Genomic DNA, 22,446 nt, shown 5'->3' on the forward strand with positions numbered 1-22,446 from the left:
TGGGATTAGTGATCCAAATAGCATATTACCATGACCAACCCGTTTAAAATAAACTTTTATTGAACTTAATAGTCCACAAATCAAGGCTATAATCGGAGGTCCTAATAATTATGAAAGAATGAAAAATGAGTCTCTACTTAGGGTCTGTTTGGATCCTATATATAGACTAAGTGGCTAACAACTTTTATCTAAAATTTTGCTTAGTCATCCATAGTAGGGCTAATTTTTAACAAGTATTGACTAGTTGTTAGCCCATTAGCGAAGGATACAAACATACACTGACTAATATTTAGATGGCTAATTTTTTAGCTCGGCTAATAATTAGTCTTAGCCTATCAAATAAACCTTACTATTCTTATGTCTACTTGGTATCGAGTCTATTTGTACCTCAAATGGAAAAAAAAAATCTCCACAATACAAATCTGAACACTAGAGATAGTCTGCAAACATGCAGTAATTACTTGCTTGGCATTGGTCGGCTCGAGCTTATTTCATGCTGCGACTCTTTCTTGCAGACCTCCAGGTTGCACGCCATGGCGTGCTTGCAGTTTTAGCACACACCAAAGACAAGTAAGTGTCTGAGCGTATGTAAAAACGGCACCATATGCCGTCCGTCCCTACATCCACCAAGCACGCAAGGAAGAACAAGGTAGGGAGAAGAAGAGGACTTATAGTTTTGGTAGTAGCAGCTAGGTAGTAAAGGTGTGGCGTCTGCCTGGTTGACGAGGAAATCAAAGGAAAGGAAGCGCGCGAGCAACGTAACCGTAGTAGCAGTGGTAGTATATTATACGTGCATGTGTTTCTTCTTCATAATGATGATGGTAAATATGTAAATAATCCCTTAGCTAGCTAGATATGTTTAAGTAAAGACCACGCAAAGGGGGTTCTTCTTTGCCGATTAACACGCAAACGGAACCACCGATGGAGTGGAAGACTGCCCTCGATCTGCGTGCGCTGACTATTAGCTAGTGGAGTCGTTTAGTGCAGTACTGCAGTGCTCTGCTTAATTTCTTCTCCCCCGGCCCGGCGCGCGCGGCCGGCCGGTCAAATAGCCCTCCATCCATCATCCATGCGACCATGCATATAAATTAACCTAGCTTGGTTAGTCCAAGCAAAGCAAAGCAAGCAAGCTAATAGCTAGTTAGCAGGCATCCATCATCGTTCCATCCATCCATGAAGAGCTTGGAGGAGCAGCGCGACGACGAGGAGGGGGCGGCGTTGGTGCCGCCGCAGCTGGTGGAATCATCATCAGCAGCAGAGCGGCAGCTGGTGGCGGCGAGGCGGAGGCGTCGGGCGCAGAAGCTGGTGCCCGCCAGAGGCGTGGGGCTGGTCATCGCCGGTCTCCTCGTGCTGGCCTTGCTCGTCGTCGGCGGCGGCGGAGGCACCAGCCGCTGGATCCACCTCGACTACGCATCGGTACTATGTACACCTCTAGCTAGCTAGGATAGGATCCTCACGTGCATACATGCATCATGTCCTTAATAATACGGGCATGGCTAGCACCCAGACGTCCGGGCGCTAGCCCGTCTGTTCGGACGCCCGCACCGCTGCGCCCCATCTCGCATCTTGCGCTTGCCCGTCCATGTCTCGCCAGCTGCGCAAGCCCGCAAGCATGTGGGGCCCGTCCGCGCCAATGGGGACTGCCTCCGTCTTCCCGTGCCTGACACCTGAGGCGAGACAGCAGAAAGGCGATGAGGGAAGATGCAACACTTGATCTAATTTTGAAACATTCAGATACAATAATTGCAACATACGTCCCAAAATAAATAAAACATTTGAAACATGCGTACGAAGCATTTGAAAAAAACACCTGAAAAAATACTTGAAACCATTATAAACATACACAACATCCAGATAAAACACTTGCATCATATGTATAAAAATATATGCAACATCTAGATAAACAACCTGCAACATACATTGGAAAAAATAGATGAAACATTGAGAACGAGAGCTTGCAACATATGTGTACAACCATTACAACAAGTACAACATCCTGATCTACTTTTGCAACATCCAGTATGAAACACTTATAACATACCTCCAAAACATCCGAAACACTTGAAACAAACGCTTGCAACAACCGTTTTTCACCCTTCTTCCGTACGACGCAGCACAAGAGCGGGGGACGGCTGGTTTCGGCCAGCTAGCAGCCAAGGATGCTGGCGCTGCTAGTTGCGCCTGGGCCTGGCCAGTGACGCCCCCTCTCCTGGCCGCCTGGCCTGGGCGCGGCGAAGGACGGAACACAGCAGGGTGGCAGGGGACCGAGGCGCCGCTGCACTCGACGAGCACGTGCATGAAGCTTGGAGGCGGAGGGCAAGGCGCCAACGACCGGGTCCGACGGCAATTGCAGTCGGTGGGGCGACTGGCAGCATACCTCACGCGGAGGATTCCTCCTCTCCGCGAGAGACGGAGGTGCTGTAGGGATGGGGGCGCCGTGGGGATGGCGCTGGCGGCGCGGGATGGAGACGGCGGCGCGGCGAATTGGGACAGTCGGATGACCACACGACGCCGGAAAGCCACGACGCACGAGCGTGGAGTTAGGGAGACGAGCTTTTCATGGGGACTTGATTTTTTTAGACGAACCATGCATGCGACAATAAGTGGAGCGTGGCGTCCGGCCTTTGGGACATTTTAACGGTGGCTTCATCGTAGTAATACATATATCGTGAATGACGTTCGATATATATGACAACATCACAAACTAACTTGTAGTCGTCGTCATGTACAGTATATATATATATATATATATATATATATATATATATATATATATATATATATATATATATATATAAGTATGTCCTATCCACTTCAAAATGGAGAAAGAATATTGAGTTACCACTTCAAAATAATATAATTTTCAATCCACCCCCACCAATTTTGATTCATTGGAACATATGAGACCCACTATAAAAATTTGGTACTGTTTTGAATCGTTTTGAGGTAGCCTCAGTTCAACCTCCAGTTAATTTGTACCATCACACATAAATTTATTTAAACTATAGAAAATAGCAAACCATCTCCGAAAAAATCTGAAACTTAGCATCTCCTTAACTCGTGGCATGCACAAGCTTGAGAAAAAGTTTGAGGCGCATACGACATCGAATCTCAGAGCACTTCCAACAGATTACTTATCCTCTCTCCCCTAAAAGCATATATGAAGGATCTCCTAATATTAGTTTCTATCTAGGTTTTCCCCTATCATCCAACAGATTACCTAAAACCAATTTCTAATGGATTACCAACGTGATCAACAAATACTTTTGTTTTATCATATATATCACGTTGAAGCTTACAGGTGAATAGATGGAAGATTAGAGAGTTATGCTCTAAAATGAACATGACCTATGATAAATGCACAAATAAAACGAATATCAGTGATATATTTATTTACTTTGATAGAACAACGAAAGGTCCTATGTTCGATTTCTACTAGATGACGTTTTTTTATTTCTTTTGAATGCAAACTTGCATTGAATGAAAATTAATAATTAATTATGTTTAGTAGCCGACGCTCGTAAAAGCATTTGGGTTCTAGTGGTCTTGATCCTTAAGGTTTGTGGAGTTTGATTCTTGAATCGGGGTCCTTATTTTTCTCTTTAGATAAGAATCGTACGTATATTAAACTCGCAAGATATTGTATTACACAAACATTTACGTGTTTAGTGGTATGACCACGTTTCCTCTAAGTGGCCGTTCTCAGGTTCTGGCCTTTGTTGCTGCAAATTTATTTTGTATTTTATTTATTTCCCACCACTTCGGAGGCTCCTGGGCTGGTGCTGTTTTTATTTATTTATTTTGCGAATCGGGCTGGTTCGGAGGAACCTGGTCTGGCTAGTGCTCAGCTAAAATATTTTTAACTACAGCTTATATTAAATGCAAGACTGATTATCCTTGTCGCTGGCTAGTGCTTTTCACCTGAATTCTTTGTTACAAGAAAAATATGAATGAAGAGATATCAAAATTATGAACTACCACTAGTAGAGAACATACCTTTGATCCTCGGTCAAAATGGGACTCTAGTCCCGGAATTTTTTGCGTCTGGGACTAGAAATACCTTTAGTCCCGGTTGGTGGCTCCAACCGAGACTAAAGGTCCCTGCCCAACGGCTACTGCGCCAGACAGAGGTGGCAGGGACCTTTAGTCCCGGTTGGAGCCACCAATCGGGACTAAAGGTATACTTTTACTCCCGGTTGGTGGCTCCAACCGAGAGTAAAGGTCTACTCCCGGGCCGTGGCTGCGCCCGGGGTTGGAAAGTTACCTTTAGTCCCGGTTGGAGCCACCAACCGGGACTAAAGGTCCCCCCTTTATATTCCAGTCGTCTCCTTCCTCCCCGAGCCCGAGCTCAGCACATTTTGAAACTCACTGCAGTAGTGTTCTTGCTTCCTCCCTCCCTCCATTGTTCCTCCATCCATTCTTCGATTCCTCCGTCGATTTCTTCGATTTCTCCGTCGATTCTTCAGTTGTAAAGGTTACCAATCTCATACTCTCATTTTTCACCATTGTCTTATCTCATTTTGTTCACTATATATATGGTTCTTTATTGTGGTTTTTTTCATTTGTAAGCAATTTGAGCTTAAAATCACTTCAAGCTTGCATATTTACATGAAAGAAGGTTAAAGTAGCTAGTTGAACTTGCGGACCGTGTTCATCTCGGCGACTATGTTCTCTGCCGAGCGATAACGGACGTCAAGGAGGAGCTTTGATTCTACGAGGGAGAGCGGCAACGGTCGTGGAAGACTGTGTTCCCTTTCTCGTAGAATCGGAGCTCTTCCGTGGCAAGTACGGTGCCGTCCGGTGGAGAAATGCTCGCTGAGATGATCACGTAAGCAAGTTCAACTAGTATGGATAGTTATTTATTCATATGTCCCGATATCGTCGCAGTAGTCTGTCAATCACCGTACTTTTTATTTTTACTTTTTATGAAATAAAAACTTAGAAAATAGTTAGAAAATTATAGAAAATCCGTACTAGTTGAACTTGCGGACCATGTTCAGCTCGGCAAGCATGTTCTCTGTCGAGCGGTAACGGACATCAAGGAGGAGCTTTGATTCTACGAGGGAGAGCGACAATGGTCGTGGGAGACCGTGTTCCCTTCCTCGTAGAATCGGAGCTCTTCCTTGACCAAGTACGGTGCCGTCCGGTAGAGAAATGCTCGCCGAGATGATCACGTAAGCAAGTTCAACTAGTACGGATGCTTATTTATTCACATGTCCCGATATCGTCGCAGTAGTCTGTCAATCACCGTACTTTTTATTTTAATTTTTTATGAAATGAAAAACTTAGAAAATAGTTAGAAAATTATAGAAAATCCGTACTAGTTGAACTAGCGGACCGTGTTCATGTCGGCGAGCATGTTCTCTGCCGAACGGTAATGAACGTCAAGGAGGAGCTTTGATTCTACGAGGGAGAGCGACAACGGTCGTGGAAGACCGTGTTCTCTTCCTCATAGAATCGGAGCTCTTCCTTGACCAAGTACGGTGCCGTCCGGTGGAGAAATGCTCGCCGAGATGATCACGTAAGCAAGTTCAACTAGTACGGATGGTTATTTATTCACATGTCCCGATATCGTCGCAGTAGTCTATCAGTTACCGTACTTTTTATTTTAATTTTTTATGAAATGAAAAACTTAGAAAATAGTTAGAAAATTATAGAAAATCCGTACTAGTTGAACTAGCGGACCGTGTTCATTTCGGCGAGCATGTTCTCTGTGGAGCGGTAACGGACGTCAAGGAGGAGCTTTGATTCTACGAGGGAGAGTGGCAACGGTCGTGGAAGACAGTGTTCCCTTCCTCGTAGAATTGAAGCTCTTCCGTGGCCAAGTACGGTGCCGTCCGATGGAGAAATGCTCGCCGAGATGATCACGTAAGTAAGGTCAACTAGTACGGATGGTTATTTATTCATACGTCCCGATATCGTCGCAGTAGTCTGTTATGTGTGTACACTCCCATTCTTCTGTTAATTTGCGGAAATATCATGTGAATTACTTACCTGCCGTAGTAAAAGACGAGAATACAATGACCATTAAAAATATCATTGTTTAGAGATCTAGATAATTTTATAGTTTCTTAATTTTATTTGTTTATAAAAGGAGAAATTTATAGTGTATTAAAAAATAAGTATAGAGAGTAGATGGCAACTGCTTCTGGGTCCTCGGCCTCTCATGGGTTTCCAAAGCGACTTAGGCCGGGCCTCCCTCTCATTCCATGCGACAAGTGTCGTGATGAGACGAAGATTGTGATGGAGTACCGAGTGAAGAAGGAGGGTCCCAACAAGGATCGTATCTTCTATAAGTGCCCGGATCGCAATGTGAGTTATTTTATCGTATTTAATGATTATGGTTAGTTTATACCTATTTTCATGATGGTTGTGATTAAAGTTCTAATTTTTTGTTTTAATTTCAGTGGGATGGCAGTGGACGATGTTCAGGCTTCTACTGGGAGGAAGAGTATGTTGAACTCGTGCAAAAATATCTTGCACAACAGGCAGATACGGCGGCTAATGAGGCAGTAATCCAGCCGAAGAAGCCCAAAGATGTTGCACAATCGGAGGATCTGTCTGTTTTAGTTGAGATTGGTCGTGAAATCCTAGTGCTACTGAAATGTATTTTAGCTTTAGTTCTTTTAGTGGTAGTTGGGATTATCTACATTATAGCGATGCTTTCATAAATTTGTATCTTTTGTGGTGGCACGCATGTTGTATAAATAATTAATTATGATCTAGGTTTTAATATGGTATTTATGTCATGTAATGCAGATGAGCCATCATTGGATGTATAATGCTGATCGCCGCTCCCAAGAGTTCATTGACAGCGTGCATTCTTTGTTACGTGCAGCCGAGGTAAACAAACGCGACGGTTTCATGTGCTGCCCATGTGCCATATGTAAGAATACGGTGGAATATCCTTGCTCAAGGACTCTTTATTCACACTTGTTCAAGTCGGGTTTCATGCCAAACTATATTTGTTGGACAAAGCACGGAGAAACCAGTGTTGTAATGGAAGAAGGTGAAGAAGAACAATGGGACGACAATGATATTATTCCCGATGATGCGTGCTTCAATGATACTGCAATAGGAGAAGCTGAAGAAGAGGTAGCCGTAGAAGATGAGCCGGATGATGATCTTTCTCAGGTCATTCGTGACGCACAAAGAGAATGTGAAAGTGAAAAGGAGAAGATCAAGTTCGAGCGGATGCTAGAAGATCACAAGAAATTGTTGTACCCAACTTGTGATGTAGGGCAGAAAAAGTTGGGAACCACACTAGAATTACTGTAATGGAAGGCAAAGAATGGTGTATCTGACAAGGGATTTGGAGAGTTACTAAAAATCCAAAAGAAGATGCTTCCGAAGGACAATGAATTGCCCGCCACTACCTACGAAGCAAAACAAGTTGTCTGTCCTATGGGGCTAATAATAGAGAAGATACATGCATGTCCTAATGACTGCATCCTATACCGTGGCAAAGAGTACGAGAAATTGGATGCATGCCCGGTATGCCATGCGTCGCGGTATAAGATCAGGCGAGATGACCCTGGTGATGTTGAGGGCGAACGTCCGCGGAAGAAAATCCCTGCCAAGGTTATGTGGTATGCTCCTATAATACCACGCTTGAAACGTCTGTTCAGAAACAAAGAACATGCAAAATTGTTGCGATGGCACAAAGAAGACCGTAAGGTAGACAATATGTTGAGACACCCTGCTGATGGGTCCCAGTGGAGAGCAATCAACAGAGAATTCCCGGAGTTTGCAAATGACGCAAGAAACTTAAGATTTGCTTTAAGTACAGATGATATCAATCCTTTTGGAGAGCAGAACAGTAGTCATAGCACTTGGCCTATTACTCTAAGTATCTACAACATTTCTCCTTGGTTATGCATGAAGCGGAAGTTCATTATGATGCCTGTGCTATCCAAGGCCCGAAGCAACCTGGCAATGACATCGATGTGTACCTGAGACCACTTATTAATGAACTTCTCATTTTGTGGAATAAAGAAGGTGTACATGTGTGGGATGAGTACAAACAGGAACACTTTGACCTGCGAGCATTGTTGTTCGTAACAATCAATGATTGGCCTGCTCTAAGTAATCTTTCAGAACAGTCAAATAAGGGATATAATGCATGCACACACTGCTTCGGTGATATTAGAGGTGTATTCTTGAAAAAATGTCGAAAGGTCGTGTACCTTGGCCATCGTCGATTTCTTCCTGCAAATCACCCCGTAAGAAAGAAAGGCAAGCATTTTAAAGGGAAGGCAGACCACCTGACCAAGCCTCGCAACCGAACCGGTAAGGATGTACTCGATATGGTCAATTATGTGAAAGTCGTCTTTGGAAAAGGACATGGAAGCCAACCTGTTCCGAACGACGCTAACGGTCACGCACCCATGTGGAAGAAGAAGTCCATATTTTGGGACCTACCCTATTGGCAAGTCCTAGAGGTCTACAGCTCGATCGACGTGATGCACCTGACGAAGAATCTTTGTGTGAACCTGCTAGGCTTTATGGGTGTGTATGGAAAGCCTAAGGACACATTTGAAGCACGACAGGACCTGCGTTGTTTAAGAGAAAGAGACAACCTACATCCAGAGAAGACAAATGATGGATGCCATTACTTACGTCCTGCTAGCTACACTCTAAGCAAAGAGGAGAAGGAAATCATGTTTGAATGCTTAAACAACATCAAGGTACCATCTGGATTCTCCTCGAATATAAAGGGTATTATAAATATGCCAGAGAAGAAATTCTATAACTTAAAGTCCCATGACTGTCACGTTCTCATGACGTAATTACTTCCAGTTGCATTAAGAGGAATTCTACCTCCAAATGTATGTTTAGCCACCGTGAAGCTATGTGCATTCCTCAATGCAATTTCTCAGAAGGCAATTGATCCAACTGATCTAGCTAAACTACAGAATAATGTGGTTCAATGTCTCATCAGCTTTGAGTTGGTGTTCCCTCCTTCCTTCTTTGATATTATGACACACCTCTTAGTTCACCTAGTCAAGGAGATTTTCACTCTCGGTCCTGTGTTCCTACACAACATGTTCCCCTTAGAGAGATTCATGGGAGTCCTAAAGAAATATGTTCACAACCATGCTCGCCCAAAAGGAAGCATCACCAAGGGCTATGGAACAGAAGAGGTCATTGAGTTCTGTGTTGACTTTATTCCCGACCTTGAATCGATTGGTGTTACTAAATCGAGACATGAAGGGAGACTAAGCAGAAAGGGGACACTAAGGAGGAAAACATATATTGATATGGATGATGATTATTTCAATAAAGCGCACTACACAGTTCTACAGAACTCCTCTTTGGTAGATCCGTATATTGAGACACACAAGGATCTCTTATGATCCGAGTTTCTAGGGAAGACTGAAGCTTGGATTACGCGTAAGCACATGGAAATTTTCAGCGGTTGGTTGTGAAAAAAATGTCAAGGTGATGAGAGCATCCATGAGCAACTGTATTTATTGGCTATGCAACCATCATGGCATATCGTCACATACAAAGGGTACGAGATAAATGGGAACATATTCTACATAGTAGCCCAAGATAAAAGGAGTACCAACCAAAACAGTAGTGTCCGTATAGATGCCACAGACCCGAATAGGAATAAGCAGACATATTATGGATGCATAGATGAAATATGGGAACTAGAATATGCACCTACTTTGAAGATCCCATTGTTCAAGTGCCAATGGGTCAAGGTGACCGGAGGCGGGGTAACAGTAGACAACGAGTATGGAATGACAACAGTAGACCTTAGTAATATTGGGTACAAAGACGAACCATTCGTCCTTGCCAAGGATGTGAATCAGGTGTTCTATGTCAATGATATGTCTACCAAACCAAAAAGAGGAAAAAACGATAATGACTCAACCAAAGAGCCAAAGCATCACATAATTCTTTCAGGGAAAAGAGTCATCGTGGGAATTGAGGACAAGTCGGACATGTCAAAAGATTATGAAAAGGATGACCGAATTCCGCTATTCAAAGTGAACAAAGACCCTAGCATCTTGGTAAATGATGAGGACACTCCATGGTTACGACGCGATCATAACCAAGGGACATACGTAAAGAAGAAGTTCACTGCTGTGCCCACTTGATGATATAGTGATTTAATGTAGTGTGTGTTTGAGATATTATGTAATAATTGTGAATTCAGATGTTTATTATGTCATGTTTCAAATTAAATCAATGTTTGATTTGGTGGGATTTCTCTCTCAAAAAGGTAAATTAGGATACTGAGTGATGAAAAATTAAAATATTAACGTTAAAATGATGTGAAAACAAATTTCCTGTCCAAAACCAATAGTTTTAATAATTTTAATTAAACACTACATTTTTGCATTAACGAAATAATAAATATTAGTTACATTATGTTTTATAATTGTAACAAAAAATAAAAAAGTTAGGTTATAGATTTTTTCTATGTGCAATAAAGAAAAAGAAAATCCATATTTTTAACAAAATAATTTTATGCTTTTTATTTAATTTACTATGTATTTAACAAAAACTATTGCATTTCTATTGTATTTAACAAGACTATTGCTTAAAACAGGCGGGAAACGAAACTGTAGGCCACCTTTACTCCCAGGTGGGAATCCCACCCGGGAGTAAAGGTGGTCTGCAGTTTCGTGGCCCGCCAAAAAAAACCCTTTACTCCCGGTGCGTGTTACCAACCGGAGTAAAGGTATACCTTATACTCCCGGTTGGTAAGACGCACCGGGAGTAAAGGTACCTTTACTCCCGGTTGGTAATACGCACCGGGGGTAAAGGACCTTTACTCCCGGTGGGGGGATGGCACCAGGAGTAAAGGGGTATGGCCTATATATACCAGGGCCATCTTCTTCCTTGCGTTCTTCGCCGATTCCTCTCCCCTGCACCCACGCCACACCGAGGACGCCGCCGCCACCCCGCCCGACGCCGGTAGTCACCACCGCCTCGCGCGCATCCGCGGTCCCCATGCCACCCCACGCGCCGACGACCTCGCTGCTGCTGCCTGCCTCGGCCCAACGCGCGCCAGCCGCTGCTTGGTAAGTTTTGGTAAGTTAATTTCGTCATTAGCGCCGACGACCTCGCTGCTGATGCGATCTTGAATGTGTTTCATCATTAGCGCCGATGACCTCGCTGCTGATGCGATCTTGAATGTGTTTCGTCATTAGCGCCGACGACCTCGCCAGCCGCTGCTTGGTGTTGTAAAAATGTGTACCGCGCGCCGACGACCTCGCTGCTGATGCGATCTTGAATGTGTTTTGTCATTAGCGCCGACAACCTCGCTGCTGATGCGATCTTGAATGTGTTTCGTCATTAGCGCTGACGACCTCGCTAGCCGCTGCTTGGTGTTGTAAAAATGTGTACCGCGCGCCGACGACCTCGCTGCTCTGCTGCTGCTGATACGACCTCGCTGCTTGGATGTGTACTGTGTTGTAAAAATGTTAAGTTCGTCGTCCGCGAGTGTGCACAAGCAGCTATTGTCAGCCACCAGGCCATTCCTTAACGACGACGACAAGCGTAGTCTTCATCATTAGCGCGCGTAACCGACGCGTGTCATCCAGCGACACCAACGAAAACGGCAAATTAAGCGTACAACGATACAGTGGCTAGTCACCATTTATCTTTAAAAATACTTACAGATATTACGATTGATGTTTCAAGTTACCACCATAAATCGATTTATAAAGACGGTTGGTATATCACCCTGAAATCGATTTGTAGACATAGTTGGTAATAATGTGACCGGTCTCAAAAAGAAATACAGCGCAATGAAGTTCATAACCCTTTCAAGTTAGATTAAGAACTTTCTATTGAAGTTGTTGAGCTAGAAGACATGTACAACCTTTACTTGATGATATTTTCAATTAAAATAGTATATGGCCCCAAAATTATGCTTTAAATTTTTTAGTTTTTCAAATTCAATTTTAAAATGTACATTCTTGCTGTGATACCGAATAGATCTGAAACGTAGAAATTTGTTCTCCTAAATTGAAAACATTTCTCTTTTGAAAGTAGAACATTGTTTCATGAATCTAGAACATTGCCTTTGCTCAATACAAGAATTTTTTCTATCTTCATAGATCAATGTTTGTTAACAAAATTTTATCCAAATATATTCATGTAGGGTCTTTTTTTTGAAGGATTTATTGTAGGATATATAATGGTCAAATAGGAACTCAATTTGGATACCCAGTTTGTAAACTAAGCGTTTTTTAGTTTATAAAAAATATCACATGTGATGATGTAAGCAGTTTTGGTTGGACTTGCATGCATGGCTAAAGACAATTTGGGCCACAAGAAAGAAAAGTCCAAAAAGAAGATAAATTCTTATCATTTCGGAAATAGTAATGGTTATATTAGCAATAAGACACATATACTTACATTTCATAATGACTTATACTTACATTATCAGCATAGAATTTATGTATACGGCGGAGCACCGCCGCCCTCGTTCACCCATGTGTACAGACATATATACGGCGGAGTGGAGCACCGCCACTCTTGTCACACCGCCCTCTCTCGCGGCCTAGTCGATCAACATTCGTATTATCGTTATCATTAACGCTAAACAATCACACCAGGGCGAACCGCGCTGTTGATGTCATCGACGTGGTTCGCCCTAGTCACCGACGCAATTCGCCCTCGGCCATTTATGTATAGCCCTAATTCGCCCTAGTACCGACGCAGATTCGCCCTAGTGTGGCGAATTGCATCCGTGACCGAGGGGCAAGATTTAATAATGCATATTGTTCATAGATTATACGCATGTAAGCAAAGATTTGACGTACTATATATTGGTTTTATTTTTTGAAGCTAGATGGCCGACCCGAGAAACATGGACGAGGAGGAGTTGATGATGAATTTGATCAACACTGGCACTCAAGTTGCCGGCGATGATGGTGCTAAAAATAACATGCAAGAGGATGCAGATGACGGGAGTCAGTACTTAGCTCTTGAACAAAATGAGAAACAACATATTGGCCAAGTATATATTTTTTATTATTAGCTATATATATTATCATATGTCTTATGTGTGCTCATGACATTAAAAATAATGTTTATGTTTTGTAGCCCTCTGGATCGACATCAACAACTACAACGAAGAGTAAAAATGTTCGAGGTCCCAAAAAGCCATTGGAGGGTCGCTTCATCATCTCGGAGTTCAATATGGATACAGGAGAAACGGGGGGGCCAAATAAAATGAAATTTGTGCACCACTGTGGTTACCTTGTACGGGATCGGCTCCCGATTAGTACCCGTGAATGGAAGAAGAAGACCAATGCTCCTCATATCAGTTTTGTCTCCGATCGTGACAAGACGTTAATTTGGAAAGATGTCTTGGTACATTTCACGCTCTAAACAGAAGGTTATGATGATATAATTGATGGTGATGAATTGAAGGAACGAGTTAGGGATTGGGCAATGAAGAAGATGGCCACCCAATTTCAGACTTGGAAGAAACACCTATACACGACGTATGTCAAGAAGAACATAGCACCAGATTTTACTGTCCCAGGCCCGATCTCAAAGCAGATGCCCTATTGGGATGAGTTTGTATAGTACAAGACTTCGGAAGAGGGTGTGAGTCAGGTGATAAAGAACCAACGTAATGCCCAACAGAAGACATACCACCATAACTTGGGATCAGGTGGCTACCCGACTGCCATTAAGAAGTGGAACAAAATGGAAGCAGACCTTCTTGCCAAGGGTATCAGACCAGAATCACTCGAGTGGGGAGAACGTGTAAAGAATTGGTTTTTCGCTCATGGGGGAACACTAGACCAGGAGACAGGGAAGTGCTTTTATGGTGCAAGACTGCAAGAAGCAGCAGACAGATTGTTTTATGCTCAGAGAGCTACTGCTAGTGGTGCGTTCAGGCCCAACAGAGAGAAGGATGAGCTGACATACGCCATCAGGACTATTGAACATGGTGGCCGAACTAGAGGCAAAGGAAGTGTCTCGTGGGAGCATGGATTCCCTCAGGACAGACCTTCCTACAGAAGCCGCCAGAGAAAGAAGGAAGAAGAGGCACAATGGCTCTAGAGGTTGGAGGAAGCGGTGCGTGAAGCACAGGAGCAGGAAAAAAACCTTGAAGCGAGAATGCAGGAGGAAATCAGAAGGCAAGTGCAAATAGCAGTGAGTGCAAGCAAGCAGGCATCAGAGCCAGGACTTCCACGGAGATACCAAATCAAGGGGACACAGGACCGCGCTTCCCTATGGATGACGTCACTGAACCTTGTACAACGTGTGAGCTACACATTCCGAAGGGGAATTCCACAATCAAGGTGGCTATCGGTCTTGTTAATCCTATCAACCGAACCAAGACACCAAGGATTCATGGGAATATAATCCAAGAAGGATATGCTACCATCTCGGTAGATAAAGCTGAAAAAGGTTTTAGTGATTTACCTCTTGACATTCCTGGAGGTGATGGCGAGAAGACTCTAGGAGAAGCGGAGAAGACATTCATTCTATGGCGCAAGCGCTACATTATCATTCTAGGGATGTCGGCTCCACCTCCTCCTGAACTACCTCACCATAGGTACGTGCGGATGAAAACACTACATCATTAATTTGTATTGGCTTAAATAATTAACAATCTGCTCATAATAATATGTCATTCCTTTTTTTGTAGCAGATCCTCCCCCAACCTAAATCCAATTGTTCAATCGCCAGATCATCATAGTGCTCTGTACGATGACATTGTGTTGGAAGGCGAGGCTGCATCCACACCATCTCCAAGGAGGTCTCCAACGCCGCAGCCGCCACCTCCAAGGAGGTCTCCAACACCGCTGCCAACACCTCCAAGAAGGTCTCCAACGCCTCCCCCGCCCCCGCCTACCAGGAAGCCTAGCAAGAGGCCAGCCCCTCAAATGAAGAACCAGTCCCCGCCTGCAAAGAAAGCCACCGTGAAACTAAGGGCTATTCTCAAAATAATATCTGAAGAGAAGGAAGAAGGAACTGATGCATATAAAAAAGATATGTCTAGATTCTATGACAAACTTAAAAAGAATCAAGAAGCAAGGAGAAACCCGGAGAAACCATACTTCTTCGTAGCTCCAGATATTCTAAGAAAAAGGGTGGCTTCTTACCAGCAACAACAGCGGGAATCTCGTAAGCTGTCCAAATCAACGTTATCAGACTATGACCGCACTCTCACCAAGTCAATTGAGGCGGCACAGAAAAAGAAGCGAGCAGGGAAAGGAGTTGCCCAACTCGGATAATAAGCGCACCAATCAGTCCCCCCGCTAGTTGTTGGTAATGAATATGGTTCGAATTTAGGATTAATGCATCAAGCAAACATACCTCCGAATGTCGATTTGGATCACCTTGGTGAATTTATTGATGAGACTGGTCTCGACCTTTACCAGATGTTTGGTGATGGAAACATTGAGAGTGCGGTGGAGGTTGATATTTGGAAGAAAAAATTTATACTAGGTCAGAGTCTATACAACCCTCAAGCCTTATCTGATCTGGGGACGCAAATGTACATGCTAAACAATTGGTACATGCAGGTGTCTACCGGTGGAGACTTCTGCGTTGGTGTCAGAATTAGAGACGAACATTGATTCCGTGGTGATGATGTTATGTATGTTGACTTTGCAGAATTTCATCAACTATGCCACCTGACCTCTCTGGACAAAGTTATCATTAGCTGCTATTGCCTGTAAATAATAATTCTTTCGATCTATTATTAAACTCATCATATGTGTGTATATGCATATAAATTATCCTAACAAGTACTATATATATGTAGATTTACAATGACAGAGCTCAGAAAGGAAGGCTGCAATAAAATTGGTTTTGTTGATCCCCATATAATATTCAAAAACCCAATTACTCCAAAGACTAATTGGAAGTCTAAGTCAGAGAGTAACGTCATGAACTTCTTAGTGAACCAACGCCACAAGAAGGATATACTCTTTCCCTATAACTTCAAGTGAGTGTTAATAATGTCGATCATCCTTAATGGTTCATATGTTGATTCTAGTTAATTAATGAGTGTTATGCGTTATATCCTATAAACACATGCAGCAATCACTAGATATTGATGGACATCGATTTGGTGAAAAGTCACTTGATAATCTATGACTCGATGAGAAAACCACAACAAGACTACCAAGATATGATAGATATTATTCAGAGGTAATTTCGGGATCTCTAGCAACTATATATACACACAAACATGATGATTAACTATATCTGATGACGTGGCAAATTTTTTATTGGGCAGTGTTTGGAAAACCTTTATTGAGAAGCAACACATGGAAAAATGCAAAGCGCCACTGAATGTAATCCCTTTGAAAGTAAGTCCCCTGAATCGCATCATCTTTATTAATTAAACATATAGCTTTCACCGGATCACCAGATTGGATGACAAATCTTTTTCTCGTAAAATGGTGTCTGAGGCAGGAACAGGGAAACAACTACTGTGGTTACTATATTTGCAAGTTTATCAAGGTGGTCTCCCAAAGAACTCCTACAGAGAGACTCAAAGTACGTTAAAAATACACTATATATTCATTTAATTATTATTATTGATTGTGTTACTATGTCTTTATATATATATGTACATATATTAATTTATTTTCCTTTAATTTAAACCTGTAGACTCGATGGTTGGAGGAAAAGGTCATACGGCAAGACCAAATCAAAGCAATTCAATAGTCTATAGCCGGATTTTTTAATGAGCAGGTCATCGGTTCCAAGGGCGAGTTCTACTTCGACCCAACACTGCCATGGAAGCCAAGCTAGAGGATGAGAGGAAACTTGTTATATCACAACAACTGTAATGCAATCTTTTTGTAATATATGTACATGAAATAATATAATGTAAAATACACATATGCATGCATGCATGTAAATATATATATGATGCATGCATGCATATATATATATATTTTTTTCTATGCTTGAATTGTATGATTTAATACATTCATTGTGCTTGAACCGAAACATAATATACGCGCGTATAAATGTATAATTAGTAGCGTACAATATGACTTCGAAAACAAAAAAATGAAAAGAAAAGAAAAAAAAACCTTTAGTTCCTGTTCGTATTACCAACCGGGACTAAAGGTGCCGGCCATCGTGGCATGTCAGGAGGCACGTTTAGTCCCGGTTGGTGTTACCCACCGGGACTAAAGGTCCTCCTTTAGTCCCGGTTCCTGACCCGGGACTAAAGGACCCCCTTTAGTCCCGGATGCTTGCTCCCGGGTGGGGAACCGGGACTAGAGGGGGTTCCCCACCGGGAGTAAAGCTCGGTTCTCTACCAGTGTACGATACTAACTTTGTTTCAAAACTTTTATTCAAATTTTGATAAAATTGGATCATACTTGTTGTTATGAAGATATTGAATTGGTTTATCTAATGAGCAACCTTTCTTAAAAAACTTGTATGTTATGAATCACTATAATGTTAGACTTTTTATGATTTAGGCGTGAAGTTAAAATATCATCTAAATTATGCACTTATGTGTTAAAAAAATTTGCAACAACTCAAGTATATATGGTACATCCGCTCCTTTGGATCCTAGAGACTAGAGATCCAGCGTACGAGATCTGCTGTTGTCACATTATTTTTTGTTAAAATATAAATTTATGACACACCATCCTTGTCATGGATTTACGTCGATTGCAAATTGGTGTTGATGACACAAGAATATTGTCACAATATGGAATTGGACTATCTTTAAGACGTTTCTTGTGACTTGCATTTACTTATGTCACTAAGTTGAAATGCATCCACAACAAACGTCATAAACTGATCGATTTAGTTTATGGCGTGCACCTTTTGATCAGATGTCATGTTATAAACCAACACATTTCTGGTAGTAAATGTTATTCTCGCAGGTATTTTCAAAATGTAAATTTTGCGCTAAAAGAAAAGGTAGTATTGTATAACTTAGCACTGTCAAATTATTCGTCGAAGTTATGCTCACTCAGTTATGTGCGCACGATTCTCAAAAAAATAAAAGAAAATGTGGGAGCGCGTGAGATCCACCACGTCCGCGAAAAAAGAATGAAATGCGTGTGCGCCCACCACGCCCTCCCGAAAGGAGAAAGAGAATGAAATACCATCAGACTACCCTAAAAAGGTGACAGGTGGGAATGAATGGTTTTCTATTAAGGCCTAATTTAGTTCAAAAAAATTTCACCCCAAACTATCACATCGAATCTTGCGGCACATGCATGCAGTATTAAATATAGACGAAAAAAAACTAATTGCACAGTTTGGTTGGAAAACGCGAGACGAATGTTTTAAGACTAATTAGTCCATGATTAGCCATAAGTGCTACAGTACTAACATGCACTAATGATGGATTAATTAGGCTTAATAAATTCGTCTCGCAGTTTCTAGACGAGCTATGTAATTAGTTTTTTTTATTAGTATCCGAAAATTCCTTCCGACATCCCTAAAACATCCGATGTGACATCCAAAAATTTTCATTTCGCGAACTAAACGCAGCGTAAGGCAAGTCTGCTGGTCGGAGAATAGTTCGCTGACATCTGTTTGAATGAACGTTCGCCAATTAGTGGCATCGGTCCCCTGCTCTAACGTTAACGCCCATCCTGAACTTGAAGGAACGAAACAACCAAGAGAAATGACAACACTGCACCCTGCTTCTTCACTGGCCGGAGAGCGTTGTTGGCTGTTGCATTGTATTGTATTGTACGCAAACGTAAAATGCGGATTGCTGTGATCTGTGAGGCCAAGCAAAGCATAGAAACTCAACGCATGGACAGAATCGCCGTGGCTTGGAGTTCCGCAGGTAGGTAATAAGGCATCTATAGCTAGCGTTAGGCACATGGTGCACGCCAAACATTTTCCAGCTAGAGCATCGATCCGCCCATCGTCGACTGAGCAGACAGCAGTGTGTTCGGTCTTGTCCTCGTACAGGGTGGCCACAAACTCTGTCTGTACACGTCCTTCTTCTACTAATAACCTAGCTTTCCAGTGTCCGGTCAGATAGTCCTCCATCCATCATCCATGCGACCATGCATATAAATAAATTAACCTAGCTAGCTTGGTAATTAGTTCAAGACTTCAAGCAAAGCAAGCAAGCTAATAGCTAGTTAGGCATCCATCGGTCCATCCATCTATGAAGAGCTTGGAGGAGCAGCGCGACGACGAGGAGGGGGCGGCGTTGGTGCCGCCGCCGCAGCTGGTGGCGGCGTGGTGGATGCGTTGGGCACAGAAGCTGGTGCCCACCAGAGTCGTGGGCCTGGTCATCGGCGGTCTCCTCGTGCCGGCCTTGCTCGTCGGCGGCGGCGGCGGCGGCGGAGGCACCAGCCGCTGGATCCACCTCGACTGCGCATCGGTACTGGCCCTTCAACCTTGACTAGCTAATCAATCTTCACGTACGATGCATGACGATATATATGACAACATCGCAAACTAACTTCGTCTATACAATATAAACATATATGGCGTATCCATCCTACCTGCCTACTATTCAGTATACTACTACTACATGCAGTAGTAGGAGTCGTAGAAACTAATTAACACAATTATACTAATACATAAACACTAGCCCCGCCCCTTCATCTTTTTTTCCCCCTACCTAGCTTGACTTGGAAATGGAAACACACACTAGCTAGCTAGCAGAAGCAGAATATAGGATTGCCCAGCTGACACAGTGACACAGTTCAAAGTGCGTCATGCATGCATGCTTGCTGCTCCGAGATTTTTCCTTTTCCTTTTTTATTTTGTCATTTGATATTTTTTTCCTTTTTTCTTTTATTAAGATAAGAAAAACCGTGCGTGGGAGCTGCCTGCTAGCGGCTGAGGTTGTTAAAATGCTCGGAAAATAATAAAAAATTTCATCAGCATATTGCATAGTAGCATTAGAAAAATAGAGATTTGCTATATTTCAGGTGTCTAAAATATAGACTTTTCTTCAGACGACAGCCATAGAACATCACATGTACACTATGCGAACATCATAAAATACATTATAGAATATTACATGTACACTGCGCGAGCATCACCACACGTCGTCTGAATAGCAAACACAAATTCAGGCGACTGTCGTATGTACGTGAACATTGCAAAATATAGGTCCCCGTTCGCTTCGCTGAAAAAACAATTCGAAACGCAGTTTCGGCTGATTTGTTGTGAGAGAAAAACACTGTCTCGGCTGAAAAAATAAGCTGAAAAGTACGGATTATAAGAGAAACGAACAGGGCCATATTATAGAACATCACATGTATACTACGTGAACATCGCAAAATTTATCATAGAAACATCGTCTGAACAACAAACACAAAATTCAGGTGACTGAAGTACAGGAAAAATGAGAAAAATAATAGCGTATTTGTATGGTGTTAAATAAAGATACATTTTATATCAAAGTTGTACCTATGGATGTAAAATAATATTGTTACATGTTGTAAATGTGACAGTATACTTGCATGCATGTTTGGTTGCAGACGTTTCTACCTGGGAGCGGCGGCGGCGGCGTGAAGCAGCACCGATGGCCTCCTCACCACATCCCCTCACCTGAAGCGGACCTCGTGCCCATACCCTTCAGCTGCGGCGACAACGGCAATAGTTCCTCCTCCTTGGCATCGGCGTGTCCCCGCCGCCGCACAGGCACAACAGCAGTACAATCCCCCTCTACGTCGCCATCATTGACACCATCACTGGCCTCCAAATCATCATCATCGAAGAAACAAGCCCCTCCTCCTCAGTGCCCGGAGTACTTCCGGTATATCCACTCGGACCTGTCGCCATGGCGCGAGACGGGGATCACGCGCGAGACGGGGATCACGCGCGAGACAGTGGAGCGCGGCCGAGGCCGGGCGGCGTTCCGGCTGGTGATCGTGGACGGCCGCGCGTACGTGGAGACGTACCACCGTGTGTTCCAGACGCGGGACACCTTCACGCAGTGGGGCATCGCGCAGCTGCTGGCGCGCTACCCCGGCCGCGTCCCGGACCTGGACCTCATGTTCAACTGCGACGACATGCCCGTGGTCAGGTCCTCAGAGGCCTGCGCCGCCGCCGCTGTTCCGGTACTGCAAGGACGACACGACGGTGGACATCGTGTTCCCGGACTGGTCCTTCTGGGGGTGGCCCGAGGTGAACATCCGGCCCTGGGCGCCGCTGCTGGAGGAGATGGCGGACGAGACGGCGCGTCTGCCGTGGGCGGAGCGGGAGCCGTACGCGTACTGGAAGGGCAACCCCACCGTGCACGGCGAGCGCAGCGACCTCCTCCGGTGCAACGACTCATCCGGCGAGTGGAGGACGCGCGTGTTCTGGCAGGACTGGCGCGCCGCCAACCGGGACGGCTTCCGGGACTCCAACCTGGCGAAGCAGTGCCGGTACAGGTACAAGATCTACGTGCGGGGGCGGTCGTGGTCGGTGAGCCAAAAGTACATCCTCGCCTGCGACTCGCCGGTGCTGCTTGTCGCCACCCCCTTCAAGGACTTCTTCTCCCGGGGCCTCGTCGCCGGCAGGCACTACTGGCCCATCGACCCCGGCGCCCGCAAGTGCGCAGACATCAAGTTCGCCGTCGACTGGGGCAACGCGCACCCGGAGCAGGCGCGCCGGATGGCGGAGGAAGGCAGCGGATTCGCGCGCCACGACCTCAGCATGGACTACGTCTACGACTACATGCTGCACCTGCTCACCGAGTACGCCAGCCTGCTCCGCTACAAGCCCACCGTGCCGGAGAAGGCCGTCGAGCTGTGCGCCGAGACCATCGCCTGCCCTGCGGCCGCGCACGCTAATAACAGGAAATTCAACTTCATGATGGAGTCCAGGGAGAGGTATGTCGCCGACTACCAGCCCTGCACGCTGCCGCCACCCTTCACCGACGATGAGGTGAGGGAGATGGCGCGAAGAGACCAGGAGGCCCGCTGCAATGTGCACAAGATGATGACCACCATGACTCCATGACATTGACGACTGATGATCAGCTAGCTACCTGACTTCGTCCTCACTATATGGTCGATCGTCTATATACGACTACTCAATCTGTTTTAAATTATGAGACATTTTGACTTTTCTAGATTCATAATTTTTGTTAGGCACTTATATATACACTATGTCTAGATACATAATAAAAATAACATATTTAGAAAAGATAAAACATCTTATAATTTGGAACGAGGGAATACTGCATACTTGGAACGGAGGGAGTAGTACTGCATACTCCACGTACGTCACCAAGCGTTGTCCAAGCTCCACGTCCACAACATGGATTGTCCACACACGGATTCTGTTATTTTATTAGTATTCTCTATCTATATATCTTTGGATGTCCAATTCTTTAGTTGTACGAATATATATGAGATTATTATGACAACATTGGCCCATGGGGACCCGGAAACACAAAAAATTCCTATATACTTAATACTATTGTACGAAATAATTAATCTTGTAATATTCAATACATTGGCTGAATTATATTGTCTTTGTTCTACTTTGTTTTTAAAAAAGTAT

General features: G+C 43.8%; 1 pseudogene; it reads left to right on the top strand.

Annotated features, from left to right (window-relative positions):
* The first annotated feature begins 1,173 nt into the window (after positions 1-1,173).
* Positions 1,174-21,900, top strand: LOC136469242 (uncharacterized; annotated as a pseudogene).
* Positions 21,901-22,446: the final 546 nt, after the last annotated feature.

This window comes from Miscanthus floridulus, chromosome 8, assembly GCF_019320115.1.
Source record: "Miscanthus floridulus cultivar M001 chromosome 8, ASM1932011v1, whole genome shotgun sequence".
Lineage (NCBI taxonomy): Eukaryota > Viridiplantae > Streptophyta > Magnoliopsida > Poales > Poaceae > Miscanthus > Miscanthus floridulus.